Source organism: Triticum urartu, chromosome 3A (genome assembly GCF_056163025.1).
Source record: "Triticum urartu cultivar PI428250 chromosome 3A, HENAU_Tu73, whole genome shotgun sequence".
NCBI classification, from domain to species: Eukaryota; Viridiplantae; Streptophyta; class Magnoliopsida; order Poales; family Poaceae; genus Triticum; species Triticum urartu.
Window position 1 is genome coordinate 355,633,279 of NC_141875.1, and position 10,356 is coordinate 355,643,634.

Genomic DNA, 10,356 nt, shown 5'->3' on the forward strand with positions numbered 1-10,356 from the left:
TCCATCTTGATTTGATGGTAACCGGAGTATGCGTCGAGGAAGCACAACGAATCATGTCCTGCTGTGGCGTCGATAATTTGATCGATGCAGGGGAGGGGGAAGGGATCCTTTGGGCAAGCCTTGTTAAGGTCTTTGAAGTCAACGCACAGGCGCCAGGATTTGTCCTTCTTTGGTACCATCACCAAGTTTGCTAGCTAGTCCGGATGTTTTATATCTCTGATGAATTCGGCCTCCAATAGTTTAGCTAGCTCCTCTCCCATTGCCTGTCTCTTGGGCTCAGAGAAACGCCAAAGGGCTTGTTTGACAGGTTTGAATCCTTTTAGGATATTTAAGCTGTGTTCGGCCAGCCTGCGTGGGATTCCTGGCATGTCTGAAGCGTGCCAGGCAAAAATGTCCCAGTTCTCCCGTAGGAATTCTCGCAGTGCGGCGTCTACATCGGGGTTTAATTGTGCCCCGACGGAAGCTGTTTTATTGGGGTCCATTGGATGGACCTGGAATTTGACTATTTCATCCGCTGGTTTAAAGGAGGCGGAGTTGGATCTTTTGTCGAGTATCAAATCGTCCCTGTTTACCGCGGAGCGCAGCGTAGTCAGTTCCTCAGCCGCTAGGGCTTCGGACAGTGCCTCAAGGGCCAATGCGGCTGTCTTGTTTTCGGCGCGGAGTGCTATGTCCGGATCACTAGCGAGAGTGATGATTCCGTTCGGCCCGGGCATCTTGAGCTTCATGTACCCGTAATGGGGTATTGCTTGGAAGATTGTAAACGCTTCCCACCCCAGCAGAGCATGGTGTCCGCTACTGAATGGGGCCACTTGGAATGTGACCTCTTCGGACCTATAATTATCCGGCATGCCGAACACCACATCTAGTGTGATTTTTCCTGTACAGCGCGCTTCCTGACTGGGGATTATTCCTCTAAAGGTTGTGCTGCTTCGCTCAATGCGGTTCCAGTCTATTTCCATTTTTTGAAGGGTTTCCTCATAAAAGAGTTTCAATCCGCTGCCTCCGTCCATGAGTACCTTGGTGAGGCGAAAGCCGTCCACTATAGGACTGAGTACCAATGAGGCTGGTGCTCGAGCTGTTCGGAATTTAGGTTCATCACTGGCATTAAAAGTGATAGCCGTGTCACTCCATGGGTTTATTGTTGCTACTTGATAGACTTCGGCGAGGCTGTGGAGTGTTTTTTTCGCATATTATTTGACGCGAAAGTCTCCAAGACTGTTAGGACTGTACTGGAGTCCCTGAGGTGGCTTTCTGCGGCCTCCGGAATTAGGAGATCTTCGCCCCTTTTGGCCACCTGCCGGAGTATCCAACATGCTCTAAGGCTATTAGTTGGTGTGGCGTCCTTTGTACTATGAATTTTACAGGGTCCATTAAGCCATCCCTCCAGTACGGTTCCACGCCCTGTAGAGGGTTTTGGTTTTTTGGTTTTTAACCCGGGTGTCTGATGATGATGCACCCTTTTATTTCGGACGAGGTTTCTATTCAGGGCCGGATTGTCCCAAAATTTGGTTTCGGTTTTCCGGGCGCTTTCCATCGCACAATACTTTTGTACTATGGTCGCCAAGTCAGCGAAGCGTGTAAGATCACGACGACCTGTGGAGTTTATGATTCCCTTGTCCGTGCAATTATTGCAGAAGATTGAGATTGCGTCTTCCTCGCGGTAGTCCTTTATCCTGTTCATAACCAGGAGGAACCTTGCCCAGTAATGATGTACTGTTTCTTTGGGATTTTGCCTGATTTGGGATAGATCGCTTATGTTCGGGTGGGTGGGTGGAATTAAATCCGGAACTTCACCCAATCTAAGACTCAGTGGCCAAGGAGTTTCCGAACTCTGAAGTTTGGATTCTTGGATGTTGTCCAGTGAATCTATCCCATTGCCTGATTCTAAGTTCAGGTCTTGAGTTACATCCTCCCCTCCGCGGGTATCCGGCTTGGAGGGATCGGGAATCCGGACGTAGCTAGTCCTTAAGATAGATGAAGGGTCGCCGCACTGTGCCTCTACCATGGCAACATGATGGGTGACTTGGGGAGAATTAACTTCTCTTAGATCGGGTTTAAGCCCAACCTGGTCATAATCCGTAGTGACCCCCAAGGCGGCGATGCGATCCAAGAGCTCGTTTACGGAAGAGAGCTCCATTGGATCTAACTACTCGACGAGTTCCGAGCTGACGTGAAGATTGCTTTTGATGACCCGAGAGGTCACCATCGGTGCAACGGCCGAACAGGCGGTCATGAGAAAACCACCTAGCCGGAGAGTTTGGCCGACAGCCAAGGCTCCCTTAGTAACGACGCCATCTCTAAAGACGGGAAGAGGCATCCTTCCTGATTGTGACGGCACAGAGGAACTCTCAATGAAAGCACCAATGTCGGTGTCAAAACCGGCGGATCTCGGGTAGGGGGTCCCGAACTGTGCGTCTAGGCCGGATGGTAACAGGAGGCAAGGAACACGATGTTTTACCCTGGTTCGGGCCCTCTTGATGGAGGTAAAACCCTACGTCCTGCTTGATTAATATTGATGATATGGGTAGTACAAGAGTAGATCTACCACGAGATCAAGGAGGCTAAACCCTAGAAGCTAGCCTATGGTATGATTGTTGTATGATGAAGTTGTCCTACGGACTAAAAACCTCCGGTTTATATAGACACCGGAGAGGGTTAGGGTTACACAAAGCCGGTTACAATGGTAGGAGATCAAATATCTGCATCGCCAAGCTTGCCTTCCACGACAAGGAAAGTCCCATCCGGACACGGGGCGAAGTCTTCAATCTTGTATCTTCATAGTCCTGGAGTCTGGCTGAAGGTATAGTCCGGCTACCCGGACACCCCCTAATCCAGGACTCCCTCAACCACATTTGAATGAGTGATACCCGGCATAGAAGCCCGCTGAATGGGCTCAATAACATTGGACGTAGTCTTCGGTTCGCTGAATAACTTCCAAAGCGAAGACTTTATCTTTGACACCGTCCCCTTCCGCAGTGGTTATCATGCACTGCTCGGACGAACCGCCTTTGCCCGCTTCAATGCAGTCCTGCATTATGCTTACTTAAAGCTCAAAATGTTTGGACCCCGTGGTGTTATCACAGTCAATGGAAACACCGAGCGTTCCCTCCAAACTAAGGAGCACACTGTCGGTGTAAAACTGGCGGATCTCGGGTAGGGGGTCCCGAACTGTGCATCTAGGATCGATGGTAACAGGTGACGGGGGACATAATGTTTACCCAGGTTCGGGCCCAATCTATGGAGGTAATACCCTACTTCTTGCTTGATTGATCTTGATGAATATGAGTATTACAAGAGTTGATCTACCATGAGATCGTAATGGCTAAACCCTAAAAGTCTAGCCTGACTATGATTATGAGGATATATGTCTATGGACCTAGCCCTCCGGTTTATATAAACACCGGGGGGATCTAGGGTTATATAAGGTCGGTTACAGAGAAAGGAATCTTAATATTTGGTCTCCAAACTTGCCTTCCATGCCAGGGAGAGTCCCATCTGGACACGGGCAGAGTCTTCGGTCTTTGTATCTTCACGGCCCATCAGTTTGGCCCATATCCAATAGGTCGGACGCCTGAGGACCCCTTAGTCCAGGACTCCCTCAGTAGCCCCTGAACCAGGCTTCAATGATGAGGTGTCCGGCGTGCAGTTTGTCTTCGGCATTGCAAGGCGGGTTCCCTTCCCGAATACTCCAAAACAGTCTTCGGATGAAACAAAAACGTGTCCGGATCTGCAACACAAGTATCCCACAGAGCCGAGGAGAGCATAATATTTCACGAGTCCAACCTGCTGACAACTTTTTATGACGTGACATCATGTTTGCCTGGTCGTTATTTCGAACCGTTTCCCGTTCCACGATTCGAGGCGTGGTTTTATTGGCTCGTTCTGTCGAAGCAGAGATCGTGTCCCCTTATTGCGGGATCCTCGTTAATACGAGCGTGGGTAACCCAACCATTCCACTGGAAAGATTCCTTGGGAATAAGCAGATTTTAGGCTTAGGAGGAGGTGTTCAATACCCGCTGCCTTTGTAAAGGAACCAAGGGCCGTCCTTTTATGCCAAATCTCTCCTCAACCTTTCCAACCTCGAGTTCTAGCACCCAAGGTTCAGCTTCATTGCTTCAAGCTTCCCCATCATGTCCGGACCTAGCCCTCAAGGCCAATGGCTGGCTTCCTCCATCACAGAGGAGGATATTGCAAAGCTTCGGGTGGCCAGATACCTGACCGTGGAGATCCACCACAGGCTTCCTACTCAAGGACAGGTTATTCCGACCCCCAGATCTGGCAAGAGGGTCGTATTCATCTCTCACTTCCTCCGAGTGCTAGGGTTCGCTCTCCACCCCTTTGTCCGGGGGATAATGTTTTATTACGGACTAGATTTCCATGATCTAGCTCCGGATTCTTTCCTTCACATCTCGGCGCTTATTGTCACGTGCGAGGCCTTCCTCCGAATCCACCCACACTTCTGCTTATGGCTCAAGACCTTTGGTGTGAAGCCAAAGGTACTCGACGGGGAACAGGTGGAGTGCGGCAGTGCTGTAGTAAGCCAGCTTACCAACACTCCCTGGCCAAAAGGCTCTTTCACCAAAACTTCCAATCAATGGCAGCGAGAGTGGTTTTAGTTATGGAACCCCGTAGAACCAAGTGGGCAGCTACACCTGCATTCCGTTCTGTCCCTCCATTACAGCTTGCATCATGGGTCAATAAGGGGCTGGACTGGGCATCAATTGATGAAGTGCGGACTCTACAGAGCCGCATCTGAACCCTCCTCGAGAGGGACATCAATCTTGTCAACGTGATTCAAGTAATGCTAATCCGCCGAATCCTGCCATGCCAGCGCAGGCCTCTCCGCATGTGGGAGTTTAATCCGGAAGGGCCTCGAACCCTCCAACACTTCTTCAGCACCATGCACAAAGGGATGTGGAAGATGTTTTTTGGGAAACGAAAACATTGGTCAGACACCACTGAAGACTTCAGCCTTGGCTGCAACCGTCCGGATACCCCGGTAAGCACTTATCTTCTGGACACTTTGTAATTAAGTATATCGTAATACGTTACCGAGCAAACTATCTTCTTTTAGGGCTGGATAAAGAAAGCGTAACTAATTTGGTGTTCGGTCCTCCATCACGAAGGCTCAACGGATCCCGTATTAACAAGGATGCTAGCCCCGGCACCATACGAGATGTATGTGAAGGAGGACAAGACGGAGAGCTGGAGGACCAAAGAGAGCCTCCATCCCAAAGATATTTTAGATGTCGTGTCCGGGGAGATGAAAATTCCATCGCCCGAAGGCAAAAGTAAAGGAGATGCCAACATTCATCCCCCTATGGTAAGAAAAGGGCCGTCTCTGAAGGTTGGGAAGAAAAGGCTCCCAAGCGAGGCAAGATGCCCCTGTCGGGCGGCTCGGGCTTGAAGGACGACATTATCACGCAGTCCTCCAGTGAGGCCAAGCCTAAATCGTAAGCGAACAAGGGTGTTTTACACATACCCCGTTCCTCTCCTGTGACCAGGGTAACATCTAAAATGTATGCTTTTTGCAGCTCAGCGCACAATCTTTCTCAACGATCATCTTCCTCGGGAGATCTTCTCCCAGAGATGATGGAAAGCGAGACGCCTCCACCAGTCTCCTCGCCCAATAAGGAGGATGACTTCGAGGTGTGATCCCGGAGGGTCTCTCCTAATCCGCAAGTGATGCGAGGGGTGACGAAAATAAAAACCGAAGATGGTACTTTGGTAGCCCAGTGTCCAGGGGCAAACAATAAAGGCCCTGGACTGTCCGGCTTTCACCCGCAGACAACTCTAAGGGCGAATGAACGAATCCCTCTAAAGGGGGCCGTCCTACTACGGCTGCTTTCGGAGACCCAGAAACGCCGAGTATATTGATGAATATGTTGCGATAGGCGTCCATCTCCGAAGATCATCGTACCTTGATGTGTACGGTGGTTAAAAAGGTCATGTTCGCGAAAAGCGGATTGAATGAGGCCTTCACGAGCCTGCTAAGAGGTTTCGAGGTTTGTGTTGTAATGCTTTATATTGTGTTTTATACACAAAATACTCCTATGTATACATAGTAGCCCCTAAGACTCTGATTGGCTTCCCAAGGGAGGCAATCAGAGGATCAAAAATATTTATCCAGGGAATAATCTGACTACTTGGAACATAGGCTATTACCTCCCCTACAACTGCCCGATCCGCGGAGGTTGCGGATCTGCAGCGGAAGATTGATGAGGCGGATGATGACATCACGCTAATCAACAGGCGTCTTGACGAGGCGCAAGGTATGTTTTGGGGTCAGCTAGTATATTTATGCATGATAACATGAGCATGAAGCTGGAATTGTATACTGAGACATGCATAACTACAGATGGTGCTGCTGCAGTGGAGGCCCTTCGGGCTGAGCTTGTCCTTGCCAAGGAACAAAACCGGATGAGTAATTTGGCTGCCCATAAGGCGGCTGAACAGTTAAAAACCGAATAGACTGTTCGGTGCCAGTGTGAGGAAAGAATTACTACCATGGCACGCAACCTGGAGGAGACCACCGTCTAGTGCGAATTCCTTGAGAAGGATAACAAGGCCAAAGCAGCTGATCTCGACAAGGCCTTACAAGAGGAGAAAGAAGCACGCTCTGACTCTAGAGCTGCTCAGGAAGAGACCCAGCAAGCTGGGGAGATAGCGGCTGGTAAGCCTTTCTTGTTACAGACAAAGTTCGGCGATCCGAAGTATTCCCCGCTTAACTAAATGTGGAGTTCTCCGGACACCTTTTTGGACCTGCCGAAGAGTGCCTCTGATGCGTCGCAATTTTACCAGGTGCAGGAAGGTTTTTGCCACGGAGAAGCTTTTTTGTCACAGTTCGGCACGCCAAAGCATCAGTTGTTTCTAAATGAACAGACGGCCCAGTTGGCCGAGCTCCATAGAATATCTGGTTCCGCCATGAAGGACGTCGTAGTCCGGCTGTGGCCAACTGAGCCCATTCCGAATAATTAGTTCGGTTTGGTGTAGTGGCTTGTGTATGCGATGCCGCGTATCGATGCCATTAAGCGTTCAACGTGCATTGAAGGTGCATGGATGGCCTTTGCCCATGTCAAAACATACTGGGCCAAGATGAAGGCCACTGACATTGCAGCGAGGAGTCCCCTCAAGGGTAAGGATCATCACGCACCCGAACACTATTTCGAGGACGCTTAGAGGGTGCCCGCTTGATAGAGGGTCAGTGATCGAAAGATATGATATTTGAATGGAATGTATTGAATTGTAAAAGACAATATGATGATAATATTATGATTTTTTCTTAAAAGCTTTTGGTTCCTCCTATGCGGCCATTTTCGCATAATATGAAAGTTTTCCAGTCGTCGGCTTCAGCCCCCACATGGAAAATACGAGGGTGTTCGGAAAAGCACATGGTCACTCTTAACCCAACGTCTTGGTCCATGAAGGAGGTGTCAATGCGGTGAACAAGGCAATCGGACTATAGGGAGTTAACACTTTCACTTAGCTATAGGAGTTTTATGGTGGGTCTACGATATAAACCCTGGTATCTACGTTGTTATCCCAATGTGGTGCATTTACACGTATGACCTAAAGAAAGGTCCTTCGTGTAATACAGAGGGAATCGCGAAAGATTCCGATAAGTCATCGAGTGGTTGACCAACTCTCGCCGCATCATGACAGTCAGTTTTCGGATTTCTCTACTGAGGTGCTCGCCTGGGAAAACCAGGGCACAATCGCAGTAGTTCTCCCTTTACTACCTTAGCCGATAGAGTGGAATGTAAGGTAGCATGCACAGGAGCGGGGCGACCCAACTATTGACCCAAGACATGATTCGGAGCTGATGCATATAAGGCCAAACTCGCGATGCCGAAGTATGCTATAAAGTTGTTCGGACTTATTGGCAATTTAATTTGTTCCCATATCGAGCCCCTGGCGGGGCGTGTGAAATAACACAAGGAGCAAAATATAGTTTTTTTAGAAAAAAGTGAATACGGGATATATATTATATTCACTAGAACTTGAATGATATGCCAATCATTGTTTTGTATATAATAACGCCACGACCCTGGCTATTTGACATGCCAGGGGTCGACGGCTGAGGTAGAAGGCAGTTTACAGGATCGCAAAATAGAGAGTGCGGTCTAAAAAAGTTGTTTTTGACCTCCTGCCGCACGTCTGTGCCGCCTTTCCTCGATGAAGGGGCTCCTTAAAGGGAGTAACTTTTGTATGAATGTACAAACCGGAACTCCAATGGAGTCGGTGAGATAACCAGCCTACGAGTCACCTATGATAAAGGATAATGAAAAAAGAAAAAGTGTTCAGAAAAGAATTGAAAAAGAAGGGGGTTATAGAAGTACTTGTAGGCCCGTCTGTGTTGTGCCTCCACCGATGCCCATGGTATCTTAAGTGCATAGTTTTGTATGCGCGGTATGGATTTCGCAGGTGTAAGAGGCGGACGGCGGAGGCCGAACTGCTAGTCCAGCTCCATAATTGGTCGGTCCTGCTGAATGGAGATGGGCGGCTTAATGGCCAACAAGGTATGCGGTTTAATAAGGCCGACTTGTACTCCAGCTGGAGGAAACATAGTATGATCCTCATTTCGGAGAGCGTACGTCTCATGCTCCTCTATAGGGGCATGTGTCATGTATAACATGTTCACTGTTTTTACCTCAGGGGGAAATTGCTTCTGACCCCCTGTATTTTGGTGGTGAATCTCTTCGTCATCGCTATCACTGGGCGGTCTTTTCCCCTTGTGTTCGGCGTTGAGCTCGCCGGCCTGCTTGAAGACCCAACAATTTCTGTTGGTGTGATTAGCTGGTTTATCGGGGTTGCCGTGAATCTAGCAGGGTCTATCCAGTATCTTGTCTAAGGTGGATGGTTCGTCTCTGTTTGCCTTGAATGGCTTTTTCCGTTGACCGGGCTTGGGGCCGCTGAATCCGGTGTTGACCTCTGCGTCGCGCGTTCTTTCATTATCATTGCGATGTTTGTGTTTGCTGCGTCGAGGTTTGCCATTGCCATTTCGGACTTCGGAAGTGCCTAGATCGTTGGCGCTATTGCTTTTATGAGCGAGCCGTCTCTCTTCTCCCATGCAAAAGCGGGTCATCAGAGCGGTAAGGGCTGACATGGATTTTTGTTTTTCTTGACCGATGTGCCTGGCGAGCCACTCGTCTCGTACGCTGTGTTTGAAGGCTGCTAGGGCTTCCGCATCTGGACAATCAATAATTTGGTTCTTTTTAACTAAGAACCTAGTCCAAAGCTTCCTGGCTGATTCTCCGGGCTGTGGAACAATATGGCTTAAGTCATCGGCGTCTGGTGGCCAGACATATGTGCCTTGGAAGTTGTCACGGAAGGCGTCTTCCAAATCCTCCCAGTTGCCAATAGAATTTTCGGGCAGGCTGTTTAACTAGTGCCGAGCTGGACCTTTGAGTTTTAACGGGAGGTATTTGATGGCATGCATCGCCGTGGGCCATATGGATATGGAGAAGGAAATCCTCAATCCATACCACAGGATCTGTTGTTCCATCATATGATTCGATATTTATGGGTTTAAACCTGTCTGGGAATTCGTGCTCCATTACTTCGTCTGTGAAGCAAAGAGGGTGTGCGGCGCCTCTATGTTGGGCCACATTGCTACGTAGCTCCGATGGAGTCAGTCTGCAGTTTTCGGCTCGGGAATGGCTAGGATCTTTACGTCCGACTAGATAGCCGTCGTCGCGTGTCGGAGCACGGCCTCGTGATCCGTAGATCGATCTGGTATGTCCTGTTCTATTGTCCAAGTTTAGTTGATGGTCATATGTGTGACCTCGAGCTGTTTTGCCTCTGCCTTTATGATGAGGCGGGGCTGGCAGGTGTTCGACTTGAGTTGACGCTTTATCCTGACCACGTGGTGGTTGGCCAGCCGCATTGCACGATGATGGTATGTGCTCCGGTGCCTCGTCGTCGTACTGAGGCAGTAATTTGCGCTTGAGGTAGCTTTTAGCTAGGCGCTTAAGGCCGTGTTCTTCGGCTGCCAGGACATCAGTCCATCTATCGTTGAGCAGATCTTGGTCAGCTTGAAGCTACTGCTGCTTCTTTTTCAGGCTCCTTGCAGTGGCTATTAGCCGGCATTTAAAGCGCTCCTGCTCCTGAGGTTCCTCAAGCACGATGAAATCCTCACTGCCAAGGCTCGCCTCGTCCTCAAAGAGCGGAAGACAATTACCATTCTCCGAGTCTTCGTACATGGTCTGTCCACCAAGGCTAACTTACCCGTCTTCCCGTTCGATTGGTACAGTAGTTGCATCGACGGGGTCTTTGTTGTCTTCGGCACCTTCCGGAGTGTTATTTTCCACTGTGCCGGTATCGTCGTCTATTTCACGACATGACTTAGAGCGGCGC